Source organism: Leopardus geoffroyi, chromosome A2 (genome assembly GCF_018350155.1).
Source record: "Leopardus geoffroyi isolate Oge1 chromosome A2, O.geoffroyi_Oge1_pat1.0, whole genome shotgun sequence".
Classification (NCBI taxonomy): Eukaryota; Metazoa; Chordata; class Mammalia; order Carnivora; family Felidae; genus Leopardus; species Leopardus geoffroyi.
In genome coordinates this window covers 168,656,029-168,682,738 of record NC_059331.1, presented here as the reverse complement: position 1 = coordinate 168,682,738, position 26,710 = coordinate 168,656,029, and the positions used below count along the sequence as shown (strand labels likewise).

At 52.0% G+C, this 26,710-nt stretch overlaps 1 protein-coding gene and 1 long non-coding RNA gene across 6 annotated transcripts in view; one reads left to right on the top strand and one right to left on the bottom strand.

The window, feature by feature from the left end:
* PTPRN2 (protein tyrosine phosphatase receptor type N2) overlaps positions 1–26,710 on the top strand; it is an 809,741-nt gene that overhangs the window by 457,602 nt on the left and 325,429 nt on the right. The window lies entirely within an intron of this gene.
* LOC123607189 lies at positions 8,228–25,812 on the bottom strand. Its single transcript, XR_006716698.1, has 3 exons — positions 25,275–25,812; positions 9,776–9,979; positions 8,228–9,074 (listed from the first exon to the last, which is right to left on the bottom strand). It is a non-coding gene; the product is annotated as an uncharacterized LOC123607189 (long non-coding RNA).

The window sequence follows — 26,710 nt, the reverse complement described above, 5'->3', positions numbered from 1 at the left end:
CACAGATGGCTTGTGTTGGCCTCTCGTTTAGACCCACAGAGTGGCCTACGGGGAGGCCGCTTCTGCTTGTCGCCAGGAGCGCGATTGTCGTGACTAAGGTATTTAGTCTTCCTTAGGTGCGGACTTTTTACACAGGTTGCAGCGTGGTTTAAAAGCGAATGGGGTGGGGCGCCTGGGTGGCGCAGTCGGTTAAGCGTCCGACTTCAGCCAGGTCACGATCTCGCGGTCCGTGGGTTCGAGCCCCGCGTCGGGCTCTGGGCTGATGGCTCAGAGCCTGGAGCCTGTTTCCGATTCTGTGTCTCCCTCTCTCTCTGCCCCTCCCCCGTTCATGCTCTGTCTCTCTCTGTCCCAAAAATAAATAAACGTTGAAAAAAAAAAATTAAAAAAAAAAAAGCGAATGGGGTGCAGAACACATTAATTTCTGAAGGGAGTTTTTAGTGGACACACTGCTGTGTTTCAGAACAGCAGAAAGATCATGTCAGGAGCAAGTTTTCGGTGAGGGCTCCGGGAGCAAAGGGACGTCGTGGGGACCTGCGTGGATGGGCCGGACTTGGAGAGAAGAGACACGTGGACGTCCCAGCAGGGGGCAGGCTCGGTGGGGGGGGGGGGGGGGGGCGGGGAGAGATGCTGCAGGGTAGGAGCAGGGTGGTAGGTGCCGGCGTGAGGGATGCGGGACCCTGTCTCAGCAGAGAGAGGCCCAGGGGTCCGAACGGGGGAACGGCGGGGCGTGAGTGTGGCTGGCCGAGGTGCGGCCCCAGAGCCAGAGGTGCGACCTGGCACAACGTTGCACCGCACGGAGACCAGAGGCAAGAGGAGGGGGCCCGTGGGTGGTGGAGATACGCCGGCGGGAAGGATGAGCTCGCGGAGAAGCGCCCGGCGGACCCGGCGCTGTTCCTGACGAGGATCGTCGGTGCCCGGGAACTGGCTGGAGGCCAGGAGCCCCGAGGGGCGTGCTCGCAAAATGCCCGTCATCACGGTGTGGGTCCCATGGGTACTTGGAGGGCCTTGCGTTAACCGCCTGAGCCCCCGTCCCCGGTCTCAGCCAGCACGGGTGGCCCGGGCCTGGATGGAGCGCAGGGTGCGTAGAGGCCTCGGAGACAGGTGGTGGTCTTTTAGACGAAGTCGCCGTGAGCTGGACGTTGTGTTCCGAATCCTGAGAAAACAGGGTCTGAAACCAAGAAACACGGTGCTGCTTGCTGTCTCCAGAGACAATCACACGTTACCTTTCTTTGTACCGGGACGTGCACAAGTGCACAGACACAAGCTGTGTAACCTCCTAGGGCCCCACTGGGGCCAGGAGGAACCGCTTGGTGCCTCGTTAGTGTCCCCCACGTGAAGCCGGGAGGGGCACCTGGCCCCGTGTTCCCGGGGCAGCATCAGAAAACTGCACGCGGGGCTGAGCCTGCTCCTTCTCAGTCCGTGAACTGCATTATGTCCGTTTTCCATTCCTGAGCATGCGTACGGCCCGTCGCCAGCCAGAGATCCCATGAACCGCGGTCGGCACAGTGAGCAGCTCGTGTTCTGTCTCCAGACACACACATGCGTGGGTATATGCGTGAACTCACACACACGTACATACGTACGTACATATGCACACACAGTAAGTATCCTGCCAGCACCTTCAGGCGGGCCCTGTCCAATCCCTCCTTCCTGGGGCTGGTATGGCCGGAGGCCCTTTGCTGTTCGAAGGTACCTGAATGGGAGAGTGCACACGTCCTTTAAGATGGTGTATTCAGGGGCGCCTAGGCGGCTCAGTCGGTTAAGCGTCTGACTCTCGATATCGGCTCGGGTCTTGATCTCACGGTTCATGGGTTCGAGCCCCGTGCTGGCACTGCAGAGCCTGCGTGGGATTCTCCCTCTCTCCTTCTTTCTCTGCCCCTCCCCTGTTTTCTCACTTCCTCTCTCTCAAATAAGTAAATAAACTTTAAAAAAAATTTTAAAAATAGCGGTTTCAAACTTTAGCTGCATCAGAAACTTCCGGAGGGTTTGTTAAAACAGCGATCTTGATTCCTTTCCCCAAGCTGTAATATTCAGTAGGTTTGGGGTGGGGCCCCGTAGGTGGCATTCCTAACAGTGCCCAGGTGATGCCTGGCGCAGGGGCTACCCTGGGAGAACCATTGCTTCACAAAACCCTAGCCCGCTTTGTTCGATAAGGGAGCTGTAATTACATTAACTTGAGGTCTTCTGACCCTAACTTGTGCCATTCTAAAAGTGCTGTGAATTAACTAGGAGATGTATCACTCGTGATACGCAAAGGCAATTTTAGAGCGAGGCTTACTTTGTGCAGTAGATGTAGGCCCTGGTAAGCTAGGAGCCAGTAGAACTTTATTGCACTGAATCGTTAAATCATTTGGCATACTGAATTTATTTGTAATTTGGGAAACCTCATTATTAAAAAAAAAAGAAAGAAATGGAACAACTCCTTGGTTAAGTGAGGTCTAAGGGGGAAATTACTTTTAAAACAGAAAAGAAATTATTGTTTAAAAAAAATCTCCTCTTTATGATTGGAGTCAGATTTTTTGTGTGTTTTAAAATTTATTGGCTGGTTTTATTGAAGTGAGTTTCATTGGTGCTAGGATAGAGCTCTTGCCACCATGGGGAGGTGTCCCCGTCCTCCATTTCTGCCTCTTGGGGACGCCCTGGGTGCCACTGTCTGCAGTGGCCTCTCCAGAATTTGTGGAAAGACCGAGAGATGTAGGGGTTCTTTTAAACTTTGAGGTCGCTCTTGGGTAAGAGCCTGTTTATCCACCAGACTTCGGCGTGGGGAAAGCCTTTCTGCGCATTGCCGATCCAGACTTTTGGGGCCTAAGGACAGCGCTCCAGAGAGGTGTGACGGTAGCCGTGTGCGTCCTGGCGTGGAGGCTTGGAGCCGGGTGTGCCGCCTCCCCGATGTTCCCACCCCAGCACCTCTTTCTGCCCCGGGCTGGCTGCACCTGGGGAAACATGTTTCTTCTTTGCATTATTGATATAAACTCAGGACTGACCCTTCATGCAAATAAGGTCCGCTTGTAAAGGAAAAGCCTCTGCTTTCAACCAAAACCCGGGAGGGCCTGGTGTAGAGGCACAAGATTCGCTCTGCGAGGGTGCTGGCTGGCCACGGCCCAGCAGCCCCGTCAGTACAGGGTCCCTACGGGCACCGTGCCAGCACCCTCGCGCGGAACTTAAGAGCTGCCCAGCCCTACAGTTCTCTCTTTCCCCTCCACTAAGAGCCGCGGTAATCCAGTTTGGCCTTTAGGAAAACTCAACAGCATTTCTAAGACATTTGAAGAATATTCTTCCCTAGAAGTTGACATGAAAAGAACAACTGGTTTAAGAACTTCCCTCCCCAGAGGCAGAAAGACTGGCTAGCTCTCAATGTCCAGCCTAGCCCGTGGGTTGAAGAGTCACAACTGCGTACAACGAATCCCCCCATCATGGTGTTTCATCTTCTGCAGAACAAAATCTCAATAACGTGATAATACTCTCACCATTTCCACCACTGCTGAATTTTTACCGAGTTATCTAAATGTGATGGTCATGAACTTTCATGAAAGTAGGATTATATCACATAGGCTAAGGAGCGCCCAATGATGATCTTCACAGAGCTTCCTGGAAGCTCCCTTCATCCACTAAGGAAATATACTGCCCTAGTTATCGAACGCGATATAAGAAGTTACCCCAAACTTGTCAGCTTAAAACAACAGGCATTCATTGTCTCACAGCATTTCTGTGGGTCAGAAATCCAAGAGCTGCTCAGTCAGATGGTTCCGGCTCAGAGTCACTTGGGACATTATATGGTCAAGCTGCCGGCACGGGCTGACCTCCCATCGAAAGCTTAACTGCGCTGAAGGAGCCACTTCCAAGGTGGCTCCCTTACGCATCTGTTGCCAAAAGCTCAGTTCCTCACCACGCGAGCCTCTCCGGAGGGATCTCCATGGCAGGACAGCTGCCTGCCCCAGAAGCAAGTGAGCCAAGTGAGAAGGAGAACTAGTCGAAAGTCATAAGACCTTTTATGATGTAGTCTTTTCCATTCGATTCCATTCATCAGACACGAGTCATGAGGTCCAGCCCACATTCCAGGAGGAGAATTTGACTCCGCCTCTTGATGGGAGCAGTTTTTAGCAATTTGTGGACATCATAATACCACTACACATACCAATGAGAAAGGAACTGGAAATTAATATTACTCTTCAGTCGGGCCACCTGGGGTAAGATGCTGGCTTTTCTACGTATCGACCAAATAAGTTTGGACAGGTTACTCCAGATTCCTCAACTATAAAATGTGGGTTATAAGGGTATCTCCTTCGTAGGATTTTGATGAGTTAAGTATGAGGTAAGAACTTGGAATAATGAGTAGTACATGGTGAACACTCAGAAAAATAGTGTTGCTTCCCATATCACCATCATCATCACCACCACCACTATCATCACCATCACCACCATCATTACTATAAGCACCAGCATCATCACCATCACCACCATCACCATCACCATCACCATCATCACCACCATCATTACCATCATCACCACCATCATCACCATCATCACCATCACCATCATCACCACCGTCATCACTATTATCACCATCACCATAATCACCATCACCATCATCACCACCACCATCATAATCACCATAATCATTACTATAATGACCATCACCATCACCACCATCATCACTATCATCACCATCATCACCACCACCATCACCACCCTCATCACTATCATCACCATCACCACCATCATCACTATCATCACCATCATCACCATCACCATCACCATCATCACCATAATCATTACTATAATGACCACCATCATCACCACCATTATCACTGTCATCACCATCACCATCACCATGATCACAACCACTATCATCACCATCACAGTCCATCATCACCATCACCATCACCATAATCAGCATCACCATCATCACCACCACCATCATAATCACCATAATCATTACTATAATGACCACTATCATCACCACCATCATCATTGTCATCACCATCACCATCACCATCATCACCACCATCATCACTATCATCACCATCACCATCACCATCATTATCATCATCATCACCATCACCATAATCACCATCACCATCATCACAATCACTATCATCACCATCACAATCACTATCATCACCATCACTATCCATCATCACCACCACCATCACCATCATCGTTATCATCATTACCATCATTACCATCATCACCATCATCATCACCATCACCATCATTATCATCACCACCATCATCATCACCATCACCATCATCCTCACCATCACCACCATCACAATCATTGCTATTTCCATTGTTATTGCTGCTGCAGCCACAGTTCCACAAAGAGTGTTTTTTCAGATGTTTAAAGTTTTTAAGAGTGGTGGATTTTCCAGAGAAAACCATGAAAGTATGGATAATATTTTCTAAACTGTACCTTGTAGTTAATATGTGTCTCTATTGGGAAAGAAATTCCCAGTAAAAATTCCCAATAGTGAGAATTCCCAATTGGTGAGAAACACATACCCCTGACAATGAGAGTGCCCCGTGGGACTCAGGAGGGAGTAACCCAAGTAAACACGGTCCATCTTCTGACCATAACAGCACTCTAGGTGTGCAAACGTGGGCAAGCCAGTGTGCTTCCCTGACTCTCAGACCCTGCTGTCTATAAGGGAGGTACAGTATATGGCCTCACAGAGTGGTCCTGAAGCTCAGGTTGTCTCACAGCACAGAGCCAGGCACACCTGAAGCGTTCTGTCTTTGTGGCTGTGCTGCAGGGGGTACGGAGGAAGCACGTTGGTCATTCAGGGCAACTACTGAACTTGGCTTCGAGCAATAAGGACAGACTTCATCAGGGACGAAACGTTGTATCACATCTTGAGGGAGAATGGGAGGAAAGGACAGAGGGCCTGTTTTGAAGAAGGAAACAGAAAGCACACCGTCCCTGAGTTTCACTGGGGGAGCTGAAAGAATCTCTCCTGTTTTGTAAAGCATCAGTCCTTAAAAATATGTAGGGTGTTGTCAGCTTTCACCTTTGAAAAACTTAGCTCTGGTTCCCTTTTTCCTGGTTTTGTCACTTGCAGGGGTCGGTGAAAGGTGCCAAAATTAAGACCTTCCTATTATTTTGAAAAATGGTGGGGGAACCTGGGTGGCTCAGTCAGTTAAGCATCTGATTCTTGATTTCGGCTCAGGTCATGATCTCGTAGCTTGTGAGATCAAGCCCCTTGTCGGGTTCTGCACTGACAGCAAGCAGCCTGCTCGGGATTCTCTCTCTCCTTCTCTCTGCCCCTCCTCTGCTCCTTCTCTCTCTCCCTCCCTCTCTCTCAAAAATAAATAGACATTAATTTTTTTTTAATATTTTCATGGTGAATCTTCAGGCATGAATGAATGGGCCCCCTGGCCAGAAACGAGGACACAGTGGCACTCAAAACTTTCTCGAGAGGAAAAGACTCAGAGTTCCGGTGGTCAGTTTCCTCAGTGTTCTGTGATTCTTCTTTGCTTGGGAATGTGAAGTCAAAATATTTCGATAGATATTGTCTATGAGGAGAGGTTTCGCTCTTGAAAAGGAAGGTCCAGGGGCGCCTGGGTGGCGCAGTCGGTTGGGCGTCCGACTTCAGCCAGGTCACGATCTCGCGGTCCGTGAGTTCGAGCCCCGCGTCGGGCTCTGGGCTGATGGCTCAGAGCCTGGAGCCTGTTTCCGATTCTGTGTCTCCCTCTCTCTCTGCCCCTCCCCCGTTCATGCTCTGTCTCTCTCTGTCCCAAAAATAAATAAACGTTGAAAAAAAAAAAAAATTGAAATAAGAAAAGGAAGGTCCAGGGAAATGCGATAAATACAACAAGTTATCATATCGTTATAACGCCTGATGTTGTAAACTCAGGGAGAGCCGTTCCAACTCGGGCTGTTTGAGCAGTAAGAAGGGACGTTTTAACGCCCTTCCTCGTAGCAGGCGTGACGTGGACGGAACAGGGCAACTCCAGGGCTGTAGCCTTTCCAAGAGCCCCCTCGCCAAGGGCATCCAGTTAACCCCTTTCGTCCTAATTAGTGGCAGCAATTGAGATCCACCTGACCCATCGTTGACCTCTGTTTTTGTAAACTTGTTTGGAATTTAATCTTGTAGGTTGTTCACACGAAACACGGGGAGTCAGGATCTGATGTTTAACTTATTTACGGAAGTACGGCACAGCCCGGGGTCCACTGCCCCCCTCATTTGCCCCCCTCGCCACGCCTGGAATCCACCCTCCTCCCCGCCTCCTGTGCCGTCTCTTATTGGAGTAGTTCACGGCTCGTAACCACGGGGACCTTTAGGGCATGATCGGGTTTCGTGATGTCCCTGCTAAAGCTTTGTACCAGATCCCGTCCTGACCTGTGGCCCTGACCCTGCACCACAGTGACCCCTGCCCTTACCTTGACCTCATCCCCTCCACATTTGCTCGTGGACCAAGCAGTCTGCCCACCCCCATCCCCACCCCCCGCCCTTGGGCCCTGAGCCCGCAGAGCATACTCCAGAGTCTGCTCAGTTGGCCTTATCCTGTGGGCACCAGCCAGCTGTCCCTCAGCGGGCCTGTCCTGGCTTCCAAACTCACACAGCCTCCTGCCATACACCCCCAGCATGCATGTAAACCTCTGCTCCTCGATTCAGAGCCCTGCCGTGGTCTGAAATTGTCCTGTTCACTTATCGACCTGCTTGCTTAGGGTCGGCACTGCCGTAGAGGAGAAGCTCCATGCAAGTCGGGGATGGCGGCCGGGTCTCCCTGGGGTCCCCCACTGGGTTTGGTGCCCAGAAGAGCGCTCGCTTTTAAAAGATTCTGTGGACACATTTAAAATATGTGCAATTCATTAATCAGCTCACTGATTAATTAGATGCAAGGACTATTGAGCTGGTTCATCTCCTTGCATCTATATTTCATTTTCCGTATCTACTAATGGTTTTTGATTGAAACTACTGTATTTGTTGCTCTGCTCATAATTACATATGCCTTTGAAATTTGGTGACGTCTGTAACAATTCATAACGTATGTTACCTTTGTTAATGACCTCTGATTTGATTCAACTAGCTTTTCCTAAGCCTGGCTCTGATAATTCTGGGGCTGAAACAAAGGTATTTCTGTTCTCTAATGGTTTTGTAAGATGCTCTCCCCGTGTTCACACAGTTTGATCTAAACAAGAAAAAATGGGTTTAGATATAGTTCAAAACAAAATATTACTTAGTTCTATTAATCGTATCTTGAACGTTTTATCTTCACTGTCTGCTCTAAGGAGACGTAGTTCAGCCATTTATTTGTTGTGTGTTTAAGCCTTGTGTGTGCCAGGCACCGCCCAGCTGCTATGGAAGATCCCGGAAGACCCCAGGGAAGGGAAGCGGTCTGAGGCCTGGGCCCTCGGGATCCCACAGGAGCCGAGAGTCAGTGCGCCAAGGACTGTGTAGGGGGCATCTCCACGTGAGACCTGCCAAGTGCTGGGAGCAGACCTAGACTTCCTGGCTGACGCTGTCGGGGGTGGGGGGGGGGCCTGAAGGATAACGCGGCCACTGGGGAGGCCACGTGGCTGGAGTCTGACCGGTGGAGCTGAGGACAGACGCTCTGGACAGGAGGGGTGAAAAGGCAGAGGCCCAGAGAGCAGCATGGCCTGTTTGGGGACAAGAAGAGGCCTGTTTCAGGGGACGCAGGGTGTACGGGAGAACGTGGCAGGCAGGCCACACAGCTCGTGCATAAGCAGCAGTTAGTGGGCAGCCACGGAGCACTCTTGGTCAGAAAAGTGTTGGGGTCGGAGCTGTGCCCGGGGAGGCCTGCGCACTCACGACGTGGACGTGGACGTGGACGTGGCAGAAACGGAGCTGAGCTGGTCCCTGACTGAGGGTTGGTCTGACTGCACGTCGGGCAGCGCATCTGTGCCGTGACCGTGCCTCCTCGCCAGCCTTACAGCAATGCGGATGTAGGTGATGAGCCTTAGATCAGCGAGGACCCCCGTGCCCGGGGCAGCGAGGATCTGGGGTGCGCCCCGAGCCCTGGCTTCCGGGCCCCTCGGCTGGTGTTTTCTTCTGTCTGCCGAGTCGTCAGGCCAGATGTGCCTCGTCTGAAACTTGGCAGGGAATTTGGGGCTACAAAGTAAGTAAGGGTGCAGATGCTTGGGAATGGTGTGTGGACAGCAGCAGCACAGGCAGAAGGAGAAGCAGTGGACAGACCTCGGGGACGGATGCTGAGGTCAGGGGCCCAGGGCAGGGGAAGCTCAGAATGTGAGTTGCTCCAGGACCGAAGGGCACCAGCTGGTCAAGGGCTGGGAGAATGTCAAGGCGGGGCCATGCCTTTACGTGCCGGTCCTCAGCCGGCCCTGGCCTTGGCTCATCACCAGCCCTGTTGGGAGGGAGCCTGCTCCAGGAAGCCTTTCGGAGCGCAGTTCTGCACACCCTGGATTTTCCCCATGGAACCGTGTGTCCTGCCTCTTTCCTCCCCCAGAGTCCTCTAGTCTGCAAGCAGGAGCAGGGAGAGCGTGTAGGAAACGCACAGGAACGGATGGGGGTCCCACACTTCCGGGAGGCCAGTGTGCGGCCAGCTCCTTGGCCTCCCGGACACCCCAAGCCTCTTCTCTACCCCAGTCAGGTGCTCACCTGTTCTCCACTTGCCCGAGGCCCTGTCTGCCTGGGGATCAGTCATCCTACCTGCCAGCGCTGCTCTTTCCAGACTTCCCTCCATCTCCTCCTGCCCCGCCCCCCCCCGCCCCCCCCCCGGCTCAGGCCAGATCTTACCCCACACACACAGCAACCCGGTCCTGTGACCCACCGAGGTCTGAGGTCTTACTCACATAAGCCCTCTCTGATGGCTAAATCCAGAGATGTCCACACTGAGGCTGGAGGGGCACCCCTCTAGCGCCGCAGTGTCAACATCGCGTGGAGTTCTGCTGGCGGACCCTGTAGCTCTCTCTGCTCGTTACGGGTTTCGTCCTCACACTTCACTGTCTTTGTCTTCTCAAAACAGACCCCTCCACGCCCACAGGAGACTGGCTTTCCTAGGGAAAGATGAGCAAAGCAGGGAGCTGCTGTTTGAAATGCGGGACTTTTCTTTGGGAGTTGAGGAGAAGGCCCCTCGGGAACCCCTTCCTGATGGAACCCTGGCACGGCACGGGCTCCACGCCAGGCCTCCGTGCCGGCCTCCGGGGTGAAGGGCCCTGTCAGAGAGGGCTACCTGCAAGGTGTCGTCCAGTATTCATTCTACAGAAAAGCTCGCAAAGGCTCTCAGTGCAGCTCGTAGGTGAGCCCTCTGAGATGGATTTCCAGCAGGATCACAACATCGAAAGGTCGTTTTTCATTCTTCGCCGTCTTCCCAAAATATTTTGTCTTTGTTTTTACTCTTTGTTATTTTACATTGCCACGAAAGAAAATTAAATATAGATTTTTACAACCTCACAACAATGCTTTACGTCATCTTGCAAATTCGCATCTTGCCCGTTGCCTGAGGACTGGGCACTTGGTGTTAAGGCAAGCCCGGTGCCTCAAGTAAGCGCCACTGGGCACTGCCTCCCCCGTTTGCTGCTGTGCATGGCCGTTCGTCACAGGACACATCGTACTAACAGTTATTAGGTCTCGTACGTGGACCGGCTCGTGTGGCTGTATGCAAGTCTGCTCTGTAAATCCTCTGATTATCTTGTAAAATTACCCTAAGTGATTATGTGCATACATATTGAAAACTGACTTCCGTCTAATTAGGAAAATGACGTCAGTCTGGAGACACGTCAGATTTTCACGGTAAAAGAGTGCTCGTGATTTTTCTCCTCTTTCCACTCCCCCTCCTCTCACCAAATGCTGTTGCTTATCTCCCTCGTGTAAGTTTTCTAAAATATTCACCCTTTAAAACCCATCCATCTGTCCTATCGACCCATCAGCCAACAGAGGCAGGACAGGACTGTCTTCTGTGAACCTGCCCCACGTGTGCAACCCTATGGCGGCTGTGGGCCTGGGCGCTCACCCCCACCTCAGCCACCTCGGGGCGTGGGGGCCAGGACGCACCTCCCCCCCCCCCCCACACACACACCTCTGCTGCACATGGGCGGGCATCCTGGCTCCGGCCCAGAGCACGGTTCTGTATGGCCCCTGTTGTGGCTGTGCAATTCCAGCGGGTTTTCCCCAGAGGGACCACACAACCTCTGTTGTTTGGACGATGTCAGTGTTCTCTTGTCCTGGGTATTTGTCAGTCAGCAATTTAATGCATGGCCCGTGCGCTCCGGCTTCGTCCTTTAAGATCTGAGGCATTATTTGGTGCATTGCAGGTGCCTCTGTGAGTGTCTGTCATCCCTGGGAAGATGCGCATTTGAACCAGCAGGGAAAAAAATAGCATGATTGACATGACTTTTGACATGATTTTTGTCAAGACGCAGGCATGCCATTTGCTGGAGAACCTGTCCTAATGAATGCCTTTTACACTGGCGAGCTGTGCAGTCTTGCCATCCGTCCCTTTCCTCCCACCTTGATATCCAAATGCCAATCACCGGGAAGAAAATTATGCTACTGAATGAGGTAGTGTGCAATTTACCCTCTAGAAATTGAACATTTACCGTAAGTGGTAAAGAAGGTGTTTTCTATACCTTGAGATAAGTTTGCATATAAATCTCCCTCTTCGTATTTCTAATTCACGGACACTGAATGTGTACCTTTGCGAGTCATCCTTTTATATCACGACAGCGTTAAAACACGTTTTAAAATTGCTTTTGTACACATGCGGCTAATAAGTTAAAGTACAGAGAGAGGTGTTTCCAGTTCACCCCTTCCCCGGGGGCTCCTTCTGTCTCCAGTTCAAGGGGCGGCCACCTAGCCGGCAGCAAGGGCCAGCCACTTCCCGAGGCCTTCATTACTGCATTCCAATAAAGTGTGGTTTTTTTCTTTTCCCACCTTTTCTCTCTGTTGGCTTGGGATTTGTGTCTTAATCAAAGTGTGCAAGAAATGTGCTTAATCGTCAGACACGGTGACACTTTTACGTGGTGCTCCAGTTAATTAATGCGGAATTGCTGCGGAATGTTGCAGAAAAACTCGTGATTTTCCATTTACATCAAATGAGTTTGCTGTGATTAATGTTATCATAGGAAATACCAAAGGAATTAATAATGATTAGGCCATTACTTCCAAGTGGCACTGAAGACAGAGATCTTTACTCGTTACAAGAGCTTTAAGAAAACCCATCACCGTTGCTTTCTGTGTTCTGATGTACAGGTTGGATGTGTTGGACTTGAACGGCGGGTCCCTACACTCGCCAAGTGACCTTTGCTTTTCAGTTCGTTCTTCTTCTGGAGCTTTTCAAATTTGGGTTCATGACGGGTTAAAATTTTTTTCAGTCTTTTTTTCTTTTTTTTTGAGAGGTTAATGCTTCTAAACTTCATTTATTCATTCCCAAGAACGCTACGTACAAATACAAATACGTATTCTGCACAAGGCCTCGAGTTATGTGTTCGGGGGTAAGACCAAAGATAAACGTAGCATGGCCCCTCTCCTTGAAGAACCAGGGAAGGAAGCACCCGTACAAAAGCTCAGTTATGATCAGGTGTTATCGAAGCTGTCCTGGAGACGCCCAGAGGCGTGAACAGGCCGGGGAGCTGGCGTTGGACCATCTGAGAGGGCTTCATGGGAGCCACGAAATTTCAGCTGCTTCCGGAAATGAGGAGTTTGTCAGATAGAAGAGAACAGAGGAGGTGCGGAGTTGAATGTGTCGGGGACAGGACGACCTTGAGTGTGTCTGGAGCACAGGGTGTGTGCACAAACACGTGTGACGGGGAGCAGAGCCCCTGGCCGGAGGCAGCAAGGCCACGGGGCAGGCGTGAGCCGCTCCTGCCCTTCACCCACGGAGGAAGCTCCAGCCAGGCTGTGCACGGGGCACCCCGCACGCTGTCTGCGCACCCGCCCGCTTCACGGCCAGCCCGGCAGGGCCCGGGTGTCGCGGCCGCGTGGGGGTGGACGCTGTGGACCTGAGCTTGCCGGGACTGCCGAGCTGCCGCCCTGGTGACGGCCTGTGGACCGCCAGCGGCGTCCGGAACCGCACTCTGGAAGCCAGCTGGCTGAGATGGGAAAAGAAACGCACGGTTAGCGCGATGGCCCTGCAGACGTGTGGTTTTGATGGTTTGGGGCCCTTTAGGCCTATTGAGAGCGTCTGTGAACACAAGGCTAGTGCCGGTGGAGACAGCCCGCTCGTTTTCCTGACTCAGGTGCCGCCCAGACGTTCGTGGCGCTCTGCTCCTTCTCGTAACATTGAGATCTTGGGTGGGAGTCGAGACCATCACTTTTCCTGCCCCCATGTCGGTCCCGTCTGGGACATCGTGGCTTCCTAGTCCTTCTGGGCAGAGGGCCGAGGGCAGTGTGGCTCCACCTGAGGAGAAGGCTCAAGTGCACGTCAGCAGGCTGTCGCCACAGCCCAGCTCTTTCGAAGCGTGCACTTGGTCTGGGAGCTGTCGTGGAGCATTGGAAGTACCCTTTTTAAAAAATTTTTATTTCTTTTGAGAGAGAGAGAGAGAATGCATGCTAGCAGGGGAGAGAGGCAGACGGGGAGAGAGAGAGAGAGGGAGACAGAATCCCTAGCAGGCTCCACACCGTCAGCACAAAGCCCGATGCAGGGCTCAATCCCATGACCTTGGGATGGTGACCCGAGCCGAAATCTGATGCTCAACCGACTGAGCCCCCCGGTGCCCCTAAAACCACCCTTAAACTGTGATTTCCCACAGCCTGGCCCTCGTGTTCTCTACAGAGGTGAGCCGGGCAGCCTTTGCCACAGGGAACATTAATTCCTGTCGTTTGGTGTTTTCCTGGGTCGCCCCCCCCCCCGCCACGCCCCCCTACAGTTCACCTCTTAGTGCCTGCACCTCCTGGGGGCCCCACGGGCCTGGTGACAGCACCGCTCTTGCCCTGCCTGTGGCTGCAGTGCCCCCCCCCCCACTCCCGGGGGCACCCCCCAAAGCCTCCTCTCTCCCTTTGGAGCTCGGGCTCTCCTGGCCGCTGTGATGACTCTCCGTGTCTGCCCCTTCAGGCCTCCCTGTGCCCACAAGCTCCAGATGCTGCACGCATGTTTCTATTTGGACACCTCCCTGCCAAATACAGCCCAGCTTCCTTGCAGCCGGACTCAGCAACATGCCTGCTCCCCAGGTGCCCATTTCCATCGGTGACCAGAGCCCCAGGCCAACCCTCCCTCCCCTCTGCACCCACAATTCAGACCACAGGCTCGGCCTCTCTGCGAGGTAGGCATGCCTCCTCGTTGCCATGGTTACCGCCTGGTCCCTGGAGGCCTCCTCGCGTAGCCTGGCGACATGCAGACAGCCCACGCCAGCCTGCCCATCCAGACCTTTCTGGGCTGTGATTTCATCTCGGGAGTTAGGAGGCAAGGAGGACCCATGGACAAACCCAGAAAGGAGAGTGGGCGCTCAGACACGGTGGCCGAGAGAAGGCCTTCCGCTTCCTCACACGGCTTCTCTGGGGGCAGCGCAGACTCGTCACTTGGCCTGGATCAGAAGCTTCCACAAGCACAGATTGAAAAGGAAATCTTCTGTGACCTTTGGGCCAGGCAGGCGTCTTCTTTCTTCTCTGGAAGCTTCCACTGAGCTGAGGCGAGAGCCCGTCTCCACTGGGCCACCCCACAGAGGTACGTGGGAGACCGTCCCTGCTCGTCGGAGCTCCCCGGGACATGAGATGAGCTCCCACACGTCCAGATGACAAGTATCCCCTTGGGTTTGCCTCCCTTACCTTCTCCGCTGTGTGCGTGGAGATACGGGGACACCAGGAATTCGGTTACAAAACAGCAAAACTATGTGTAGAGTGCACCACGGGGCTGTAGACGCACAGCTGGCTCCTTCCCTGTGCTGGTGCCCCTGGAGGTGCAGAGCAGGAGAGCTGGGGTTCCCCGGCCTCCGCGTGCCAGGAAAATGGAAGACCAAAGAGGCGAAAGAAGATGCCCTTCCCCAGAGTTGGAACCCTTGCTGGGCTCTGCCCGTCTCCACCCCTGAGATCCCAGGCATCTGGGAAAGCAGAACATCTGAAGAGCAGAACGTACCGGTCCCCATCCTCACGAGCAGCGCTGAACCCCCGGAAGCCTGTGGAAACTCTGGGCGGCAACCCCCCCCCCAACTGGGCTGATGTGGCGGCCACGTGCTCCCCATCGATCAGTCACGCTTTGCTTATCCTCCTGTGGGAGGATTAGTGGTCGGCATTCTGGAGCGTGGCCGAAACGCCCACCGGGCGTGCTGGGCAGTGAGTGGAATGTGGACCGTGCAGGGAAGTTCTCGACTCCCAGAGTCGGCTGTGGAGGGTTCTGCTTGAGGGCCGGGCCAGGCTGCCTCTTCTCACCATTAAATTAAGTGGTGTAAGGGAGGCAGAGGCACTTTGTAAAGCCTGAAATGCCACGCACCTGTCTTTACTACTGGCTCGGAGGTGGGACCCTCACAACCCACAGGCGGGCCTGGCGGTGGGCCCCACACCCTTGCCCACGGCGAAAGCAGCCGGGCGGCCCCGGGAGTGGTCACGCCTGTGGGGAACGCGGGACTCACCGCGTGTGAGAGGCGTTCAAAGCACGTGCTCTGAGCAGCGTTGCCCCAAGACCGTGGCTAACTGCTCCCCGCGCAGGGAGGAACAGGTGGGGCGAGGCGCCGCCCCGGGGACCACAGCTGCAGCCCGGCCCTGCGCTCCACCCGCTCACGTCTCCTCCAGGTGGCTTCGCGGCCCACCAGCCCTGGGTGCTTCTGGCCACTAGACCTCAAAACACGGAGGGCCGGCTGGGCTTTGGGGCTTTGGCCGAGGGAGCTGTGAGGGCCCTTTGTGACTCTGTGTTTATCTTCACTCCTCTTTACCTTTATTTCCCCTGATGAGTCGTCCCCGGGTCAAACGTCTTCCGTTACAGAAGACCAGCCAGACACTGTTCTGAGTTTCCGCTCTCCTACTCGTTTATTTTCCCGCTCGCTCTCTCTTTCTGGCAGCTTTATTGAGTGTACCGTGAACAGCATGTAGTTAATGGTCACTCTGGGAGCCAGCAAGCACCCTTCTCCACCTGAGGTGTGTTTGGCCCTTGAGGGAGGGTGCCCGCAGCTCCCCGGCCGGAGCCTCCAATTACAGCTTGCCAAGGTCTAAGCACAGGAGCGGCCAATGTTACTTACGAATCCCGACTACACGAACGAGGCAGAGGCATCATCTGCGTTCAGGGGCCGAGCCCTGCGGCCTCGGAGGCCCAAGCAACTTCTGGGGAATCACGGGAAGCTGGCAGAGGGCACGGCCACTCGGCAGTTACGACTGACCAAGTGCCTGCCCTCTGGGTGATGTTGTGTGGACCAGGATACTCAGCTGAACCCGAACCCTCCACAGCCGTGGGATGAATGGGGGACGCTGTACTCTGGCCCTTGTCCTTGCTGGCAGGGCCGGAGACCCGACGCTCAGTGATGACGAACAGCCCTGGTGGAGCGAGCTCAGCGCCTTGTCTGCTCTCACCCACCAGCATAACTGCACGTCCTCTCCTAACCGCCAGAATCTGTGAGTGTGTGCCCTTACGTGGCAAACGGGACTTCGCAGATGAGACTGTTAAGGGCCTTGAGAAGGGAGATTGTCCGCACAGACCCAGAGTTCACAGAGGTCCGTCAGGTGGAGAGAAGGCACAGTCCGTGGGAGACAGGACCAGGAGGGAGGCACGGGGAGATGCGGCTTTGCTGGCTTTGAAGCTGAAGGGAGGGCCACACCCAAGTGATGCAGGAAGGGTCTGGAAGAGGGAAAGCTTCTCCCTGGAGCCTCCAGAGGGGAGCCAGCCCCACCAACACCTGCAGACCAAGTTGGTGGGGATTTGTTGCCTCAGTCACAGAAGGACAAGACCCATCCAAACCCAGGCCTTTTTAGAATTCAGTTCTTTTAAAACTATGATCAATGATGATGATGGTGGTGGGGAGCAGAAAGAGGAAAAGGAGGAGAAAAGGGACCAAAGCAGGACCTTTTTCTTCCGTGGGAAGGCATGGAAGCCAGGGACAGTGGTCTGCTGGGAGAGAGCCTGTGTTCAGAGTCCCTTCTGGAGGTTTTCTAGACCATAAACCTCGCTTCCTGATGTGGCAGCTTAGCCGGGAGAGCCCCAGGGCGGGAGTCAGACCCTGTCGGGTAAACTGTGGTCCTCCTGTGACTGGGTGTGACCCGAGCCCCCCGGCTGGGTGCCCACGTGGGTGAGACCACGGGGCCAGTGTCCCCACGCATGGGTCAGTGAGGGCTGGCTCCTAGGGCACACGGGAGGAATGGGAGGTTCTGGGGGGCCCCGGGGGTTAATGGACGGTCAGTGATCTTCCTTTAGACACATTCTGGGAAACACACTAACTGTTCGGTAACGGCAGGGGCTGTTTGTAAAGCAAGGGGGTCTTTGGAAAGTCTTACGTTATTTGGGCATCGGGACGCTGCGTTGGGTGTAAGCAGAGAGTGGCAGTAATTTGGGAAGATGAAGAGGGAGATGGAGAAGCCATGCTTGTCTGGGACCAGGACCCTTGTCAGGCTCTGACTGTGCCTGGCCCACAGGGTGGTTGAGGGTGGGTAGGTGTTGGGTGTGTAGAAAAGTACCCAGAACTTTCCGTCGGGGCTGACTTTGGTCTGAACGCCGGCTTCGGCACTTCGAGTGTGTGAACTTGGGGAAGCCACATGTACTTTCTGGTACTTTCTTCAGGTTCTTCACGGTGAAGTGTCCGTACACGTTGTAGCCCACCCGGTCCCGGCCACGGTCGATTGCGAGATGATCGTTACTTTATTTATCGTCAAGAAAGACATTGCTCCAATGGCCATATCCTGTCTCGCCATTGGCAGTGTGATGCACATTCACTCCAGGGATGCTGAAATGTGGAGAGCCGTGTGTCTTGGGATCAGTGGACTATAGCAATGCCCGCCTCACACGGAAGGCGAAACGAGTGTTGGCTCACAGAATGCCAGCTCTTTCCGGTCTCTGTTACACAGACCTCCCTCTTCACCCGTTCTCACGCCCCCTGTGCCCGTCACTTTCTGGAATGTCACCTGCAGACGGGGTCACCGTATGCCCCAGTCTGCCTGGGGCAGCACTGGCTTATGCTGGCGTCCACTCGCAAAGCTTCCGTCTCTGGAAGGTGCGTGATATTGTGGCCCTATTTGCGGCGAACAGATGCCAGGAAACCGAATCCCACGCCCACCATGTGGCTGAGAAATGGGCGAGAGGAGGATGGGTAGGTATACAGATCGCGGTTGCCCCTGGAGCCCCTCGAGGGCAAGAACGGGACCGGGGACTGCGTGCCTGCAGGAGCCCCAGTCGCCCGCCAGCTCTGCCTCGGGCTGTTGTTCACGGCCGCGACAGTGTTGGAGACGGGACGCCCACGGCCATTCTGTGCCTGCACCCTGCACCGTGGCCTGCACAGGGTTACCGGATGGACCGTTTGACCACATCAACTGATCGTTACGGTGGAAAGCTTCAGATTTCATCACTTTAAATGCAAATGGAGGAGTTCCTCTCAAGCTCAAAGTGTCCTCCAGTTGTACTGTCTTGAGCAACTCAAGTGATCCTGTTGGCTTTTTCCAGTGGCCGAGAAGCAAAATGTTAGACCCCAAACCATCTTTGTATCCCAGTAGCCACCCGACCCAGCAGTTCCACCTCTTGCCACGCTTAGGAATTACCTGGGAGGACTTTTAAAATACTGGAACCCAGGGCCCAGCCCCTGACTAATAAACCAGACTCCCGGCGGGGGTGTCCGGCTCTGTGCCCCGAAACCACGCGCCCCAGGACAAGAGCCCCTGTCTGGTCTGGTGTCCTTACAGAAAGGAGTTATGTCGAGGGCCCGCGAGCTTGGACGCAGGGGCTGGGGAGCCAGGCTGAGCTCCCAGCGCTGCTCCCCGCGCCCCCCACGGTATGCGGGGCACACAAGGCTGAGTCCCACAGGGGAGAGAAGACCACAGGTCCACCCTCAACAGCCTCTTACAGGTAAGAGGTAACATGTGTTGGGAATAGTTTTCATCTAAAAAATATATGTTGTCTGAACTTAACCAGGGCGCGTGACATAAAGATGGGGTTTAATGATAGAAATTACGTTTCATCCGTGTAATGGTCACCGTTCTTAAACTTGAAAGGTAAATGCTCTTAGTGACTAGTGTCAGCACTGGTTTGGCGTCTCCGGTCTGGACTTTCTCTGCTGGCACAGAAGTGCCATGGTGCTAACTAAGTGAGGTAGGCTAGCTGTGGAGAGGTGTCGCTGTGCTTTGGGGACGAGTGTGGGCCTGACCCAGGTCTCCGTTATCGGGACTCGTGTTCCAAGTGTGGACAGTTTCTGTCGGGGCCACGTCGGTGTCGCAGGGATCCTTTATGTCTGCGGAACACGTTCTAGAGAAAATGTTCAGTAATTAAACCCAAGCTAATGGACTATTTCGCGACTGAACTGGTGTCTATAACACATATCCGCTATAACTCTGTTTAAGAACGGAGTCTTAACCACAGCATATTTTCTGCTTAAAGAGAAATCATAAAACTGAATCAGTTCTTAATTATTTCAGTCCTAGATCGCAGGGATGCGCTCACTAAAACACCTTCTGTCCCTAGTGACAATACTCCCTGAATTAACTCTTCCCACATGACGGAATCGTCTGATTCCCCCACTGGACCGCACAGCGGGAACAGCATGCTGTCGGTGGTCACGCTGCCCACGTGGTCACACGACACATTCCCGAGACTGTAGGAGGTGAGGGTGAGTATTTACTGAGCGCTGTGTGCCCAGCACTGCACCAAGTGTTTGCTATTTAACTCATTTATCCCCATGCCTTCTTATGACATGGGAAGGCCATCCCCAGCTTTGAGACAGGAAAACTGTGGAAGGAACAGTTTAATAATATATATCAGCATCACGTGGCCAATAGGGTTGCTTGTCACCATTTCAGGGGCCACACACTAATGCCCAAGGTCTTTCAAATGGTGGGACATGGGGCCAAGAACAGCAGAAGGTCTGTGTGACTCCATAGTCCATGCAATACGTCCCCACACTGGATAATAGTAAATTCTCCAGAAACAGGGTCTACGAGCTTGGCCCTCGTAAACCCTTTTGGGCTGTGGTTGGGATGAGTCCTGTTGCTTCCTCTCGAACTTGTCCCGTGACATCTGTAAGTGGGGACAGGTATCAGGAGCTGTCAACGCTGCAGCCAGTGCCCTCCGAAACCCTTCCAGAGGGTCCTTTCTTCACTCTGCCAGCACATATCTGTTGACTTCCTACGATGTGCAGGCAACACTGGACTCCGACACACAGAGCTCAATCAAAAGGCAAGGCTCTGAATTCAGGGCTGTTACTCTTGAGATTCATAAAATAATCCACACATCAGGGGCGCCTGGGTGGTTCGGTCGGTTAAGCATCCGACTTCAGCTAGGGTCATGATCTCATGGTTTGTGGGTTCGAGCCCCGCGTCGGGCCCTGTGCGGACAGCTCAGAGCCTGGAGCCTGCTTCGGATTCTGTGTCTCCCTCTGTCTCTGCTCCTCCCCTGCTCGTGCTCTGTCTCCCTTTCTCTCAAAAATGAATACACATTTAAAAAATTTAAAAAAATAAAATGATCCACATATCAAATATTTCCCGAAACAAAGTAAACACCCCTGAGCTTCAACATTTCATCAGCATGCCCTCTGATTTCAAATGTCAAAACTTATTATTGAAAATAAACCTGCTGGTGACTGAGCTGAAAAATTCTACCATTACTCTGTGCACCTGAGCATTACTGCATTAAAATCAACACCAAAATGTGTACTTTAAAAAAATGTAACTGCGGTATAGTTTCCATACAGCCTGATGTTAGTTTCAGGTGTGCAACGTAGTGACTCAACACTTCATACGACACGCGGGCTCATCACAAGTGCATCGTTAGTCCCCATCACCTGCTTCCCCACCCCCTACCCACCTCCCTCTGGTGGCCCTCAGTGTGTTCTCTGTAGTGAAGAGTCTATTTCTTGGTTTGTCTCTCTCTCTTTTTTTTTTTCCTTTTCCTCATTGGTTTTTTTTTTCTTAAATTCCACATGTGAGTGAAATCATAGGGTATTTGTCTTTCTCTAACTTACTAAATGTGTATATTTCAATTCAGATCTCATCCTACTAACACCATGATTTCCCATCACAACCAGAAAACAGAAATATTTTTGGTTGTTTATGCTGATCCACAAACAGATTTTCAAGCATGTTGTTTCCCTCTCAAGTACCAAGAAAAATAGAAGACCTTGTGGTTTTTTTTTAAAGTAAGTGATCCGCTTTTTTTTCTCCTTAATTTATTTAAACTGTTTCACAAAATCCTCCCGTGTGTCGGGTGCCTACGGGGGCAGGCGGAAGGCTCTGGAATCCCAGCACTCAGTGTCTGCCCCAACGTGTGTGCACCACAGGGCACCAGGGCCTCTTTGTCAGGAATAAGAAGGTACAATTACAAGGGGCGCCTGTGGATTCGTCGTTCCACAGGACCTGGGATGCCCCAGATTTGGCGGTACTCGGGGTGTCCATGCTGACACAGGTTTAATCGGTGAACCTGGCAACGGAGGGGGCGGGCAGGGCGCAGCCTAGCGGCCCCTGTGAGTGGAAGCCTCCCCGTGAGGTCTGGCCCCCCTGGCCGTTCCTCAGCAAGAAGCCTGTTAAGGTGGCGTAACCAGAATGGCGTAACCTACCCTTCGTGTCTCCCCTTAGTGATTTTCTACCCATTTACCCCGTCTCTGCCCGCGGCTATAAGTCCCCAGATGTCTTCGCCACCTTCAGAGTTCACCCTGGCCTTTCTCCCCTAATGCGGTGGTCTTGGCATCTATCGCAGTAGTCCCAGACAAGATCTTCCTTACCGTTTCAACAAATGTCACGGTAAAATTTTTCTTTCGCAGCAGTCGTCAACATCGTCTCTAGGACTTTGTCATCTTGAACACTGAAAGCCTGTCCCCATTCAACACCAGCTCCGCATTCCCCTCCCTCGCAGCCCCTGGCTGCACGGTTCCACCATCTCTCTCTGTGGACTGGACGACTCTCAGTCCCTCGTATCGGTGGGATTATACAGTGGTTGCCCTTTGGCATCTGGTCTAGTTCCCTCAGCACGTCGTCCTCAAGGTATTTCACTGCACGTGTGGAGCAACCACAGGTAGTTTATCCGTTCGTCTTTCATGAACACTTGGGTTCCTTCCACCACTTGGCTGTCGTGAACGGTGCTGCTATGAACACGTGTGTACAAATATCTTTTTGAGTCCGTGCTTTCAGTTCTTCCGAGTATATACTCGGAAGTTGCTGGATCATATGGCAGTGAGTTTAATCTGGCGGGGGTGGGGGGCTGCCACCCTGTTCCCACAGCAGCTGTACCATTTTGCACTCTCACCAGCAGTGCGCCGGGGGTCCGGTCTCTCCACATCTTTGCCAACGCTCGCTTTGTTCTGGGTTTTGTAGGGTTTTTAAAATAATATGTGTCCTAAGGGGTATCTCATCGTGCTTATGATTTGCATTTCCCCGATGACTGTTGACGTTGAGCATCTTCTCCTGTGTTTTTCGACATTTGTACATCTTTGGAGAAATGTCTACTCAAATCCTTTGCCCGTTTTTTAAATTGAATCGTTTGGTCTTTTTGGTTGTTGAGTCTGTGAGTCTTTATATATTCTGTATACTAATCCTTTATAAGACACATGACTTGAAAATATTTTCTCCCATTCTGAGTGCTGCCTTTTCACTTTCTTGATAATGTTCTTTGATGCACAGAAGATCTTAAAGTTGATGAAGCCCAATTTACTTATTTTTTCTTTTGTTACCTGTGCTTTTGGTGTCCTATGCAAGGAATCCTTGCTCAATCCAGTGTCGTGAAGGCTTCCTCCTATGTTTTCTTTTCAGAGTTATAATTTTGCCTCTTACATTTGGGTCTTTGATCCGTTTGGGGTTCGTTTTTTAATATAGTGTAAGGTATAGGTCCAGCTTTATTCTTTTATATGTGGATACACAGTTATTCCTGCACCATTTATTGAAAAGGTTGCCCTTTCCTCATTGAGTGATCTTGGCAACCTTGTCAAAATCATTTGACATGTATGTGAGGATTTGTTTCTGAACTATATTATATTCCATTGTACTGTATGTCTGTCTTTATGCCAATCAATACCTGACTGCTTTGATTAATGTTACTTTTTAGTAGGTTTTGGTGATTTCAACTTTGTTCTTCTTTTCCAAGATTGTTTTGACCATTCAGGATTCTTTGAGATCTTATATGAATTTTAGGATGGATTTTTTTCCTAAATGGCAGCACTGCAAAAAGTGAAGGAACTGCAAAAACATCATTGGGGATTTGATAGGGATTGATTGCATTCAATCTGTAGATTGCTTTGGGTGGGATTGACATCTTAATACTATTGACTGTTACTATCCATAAACATGGGACGTCTTTCCATTTATTTGGGTCTTCTTTTATTCTTTCAACAATGTTTTGTAGCTTTCCACGTACAAGTATTTCACTTCTTTGGCTAAGTTTATTGTTAAATATTTTATTCTTTTTGATGCTATTGTAAATGGAATTTTCTTAATTTCCTTTTCAGATTGCTCATTGTTAGTATATAAAAACAACTAATTGTGTAGGATATATTTTGTGTCCTGAAATTTTGCTGAATCCATTCACTGGTTTTAACAGTTTTTTTTGTGTGTGGAATTTTTAGGGTTTTCTACATATAGGATCATGTCATCTGCAAACAAATAATTTTCTTCTTGCTCTCCAATTTAGATGCCTTTTTTCTTTCTTTTCTTTTTCCTTTTTTTCTTTTCTCTCTCTCTCTCTTTTTTTTTTTTTTTTTTTTTTTTTTTTTTTTTTTTTTTTTTTGCTTAATTGCTCTGGTTAATACTTGGAATATTGTGTTGAATAGAAGTGGCAAACACAGGCATTCTTGTCTTTTTCCTGACCTTGCAGGAAAAGCTCTCAGTCTTTCCCCATTGAGTATGATGTCTGCTGTGGGTTTTTCTATGTGACCTTTATTATATGTGACCTTTAGTATGTGGCAGTATCCTTCTCGTCCTAGTTTGTTGAGTTTTTTTAATCATGAAAAAGGTGTTGAATTTGTTGAATACTTTTTCTGCGTTAATTGAAATGATATGTCGAGTTTTTCTTACCCCTCTTCATTTTGTCACATTGATCAACTTTCACATGTTGGCCTGCCGAGAATAAATCACGCTTGGTCATAATGTATAGTTCTTTTAATAAACTGCTGAATTCTGTCTGCTGGTATTTTGTTGAGGAATTTCACATGAGTATTCATAAAGGACACTGACATACACTTTCTTTTTTTGTAGTGTCTTTATCTGGCTTTGGTATCAAGATAATGTCGGCCTCATAGAATGAGTTAGAAAGTGTCCCCTTCTCAGTTTTTGGAAGAGTTTGGGAAGGATTGATGTTACTTCTGCTTTAAATGTTTGGTAAGGGCTCCCGGGGGGCTCAGTCACTTAAGCTGACTTTGGCTCAGGTCAGGATACTGCAGTTCGTGGGTTCGAGCCCCATATTGGGCTCTGTGCTGACAGCTTGGAACCTGGAACCTGCTTCGGATTCTGTCTCTCTCTCTCTCTCTCTCTCTCTCTGCCCCTCCCCCACTTCTGCTCTGTCTCTCAAAAATGAATAAATGTTTAAAAAAATTAAATGGTGTGATTCACCCATGCAACCATCTGATTCAGGGATTTTGTTGTTTGTTTAGAGGTTTTTGATTACTGATTCCATCTCCTTGCTAGTTGTCGGTCTGTTCAGACTTTCTGTCTCTTCATGATTTAGTCTGGGAAGGCTGTATGTTTTTAGGAATTTGTGCGTTTCGTCTAGGTTTTCCAATTTGCTGGCATATGCTTGTTCATAGTATCCTCTTATGACACTTATTCTTTACCATACTTGTAAAGGCATCAAATATTGCTATTTTAAAATATTACTTAGTCCATTTGATTGTTTTCAATTTTTCATCTGTGAGCATAAATATTTTTCTCTAGAGATTGTTTTGTTTCGCCCTAATCTGATCCCGTTTTCGTCCTGTAAGTACACTTCCCTTCGGCTTTCTCGTCCACTCCCTGCGCGGTCTTTAGTTACAGGATTCATCCATATGGATTGATACTCAAGTCCCAGGTGCCGAATGCAAGCATTTCTTGAGCGAACGGTTTGGACGCTCTGTTGCACTGTGCAAAGTGAGCGGGAGTTGGTGTGGGAACGCCGGATGACGTGAGATCTAAAGATGCCTGGCATGGTTCTCGTCTCCCGCACTAGTGTCCTGTGGGCTCAAGGGTACGACACCCCCTAAGCTGCTTACTGACTCCCCGGCCTCTTGCCCCCCGAGATGACAATTCCCGACACTGCGTTCTGGGTGGCTGTTTGCTTACCTCCCCCTTCCGTCAGGCGGGATCGTCCATCCCATGTTCTCTAGGGACCCTTATTGAAAAGCAGAACAGAGAAGTGCGGGTTTCCATGGCGGGGTGAGTCAGGTGTGCCAGCCAGGTGCATATTTAAATTCTCCTTTCAGTTCGTGGCGATCGAAACGTTCTTTTTGTGAATTCCTGACATGCATTCGTGACACAAATTCCAACCTGCAGGCCCAGGAGCCAGGATAAATCAGGCGCCATATATAAAAATGTGTCCTCTGGGAAGGTAAGACTTTTATGAACCGCTGAAACAGTGACCCCTGACACTTGGCGACCGCCGTGGGCCCTTAATTCTCACGGCCTCGCCAGGGGGCGGGGCGGTCCGGCTCCGCCTTCCCCCGGGGCCGTGGGCCCCGTCACCGCTTTCGTGCATCACAGGCACGTGCTGGGCCGTGGCTGGACACGGGCTGCCGGCCCCGACGGGCACCGGCGGCACCGGCGGCCCCGACGAGCCGCCGTCGGCAGCCTCTGCCGGCACCGGCCCCCGTGGGCGTCCGTTTCTCGGGCAGGGCCCCAGCCCCTCGCGGCACGCGCTGCCCGCCCCAGCGGGCCCGCCAGCCCTGCTTCCGGCACTTCCGGTAGCATCCTCTCGCGGCCGCGGTGCCCACTCGCCACACGAGCCCGGGGAGGACGGGAGCTGCCGTGCCCGGCGCCGGTCCGGCCCCCGCCTGCGGCCACGTCCGCCCGGCTCCTGCCGATCGCGCGCGGCCGTGACTCCATGGAGCCGCTCCCCGCGCTCGGAGAACCCGACGAGTGCCCGTAGCTTGCCACGCAGCGGTCCCCCCAGGTTTCTCACAAAATAGCTGCCAAGAGCTGTGCGCTGAGTGTCGGCGCGTGGGGAGAATCGCGCCATAGGAAACACCGGAGACGCGAGGTGGCGTTAGAGGCGACGCACAGGGGCCAAGGTGACCCGGCAGCTGGCGTGCTGATCAGGGAACACTTTTGTCAAAACTCACGTTTCCTTTCTGGTCTCCTGGGTTCCTGTGGACCCCTGACTCTCCTTAGAAACGTGCCAAGGCCACTTTTAGTTGCGAAAAATTGTCTCAGAGGTGCTATTTGGGATTCTGAACCGTGCGGAGCCCCCCTCATCAGCCCCCCAGCGAGCGGAGCTCAGCACTGACCTCGCCCTCCCTTCTGTATTGGGCCCTGTGCTTAACACAACAATGATTAGGAGTTGTCTGAACAAGGGATTTGATCCCAACACCATTCCTGTCCGGAGCAGGGACACCCCCACCCCCACCCCGCTGTGTACCATCCAGAGGAGGGACCCCCCCACCCCACCATGTACCGTGCAGAGCAGGGACTCCTCCCCACCTTGCCATGTACTTTCCGGAGCAGGGACACTGCAGGACGAGAGTTCTTTTCCTCAGGGGATCTGAGCTGGGCTACTGGTGCTT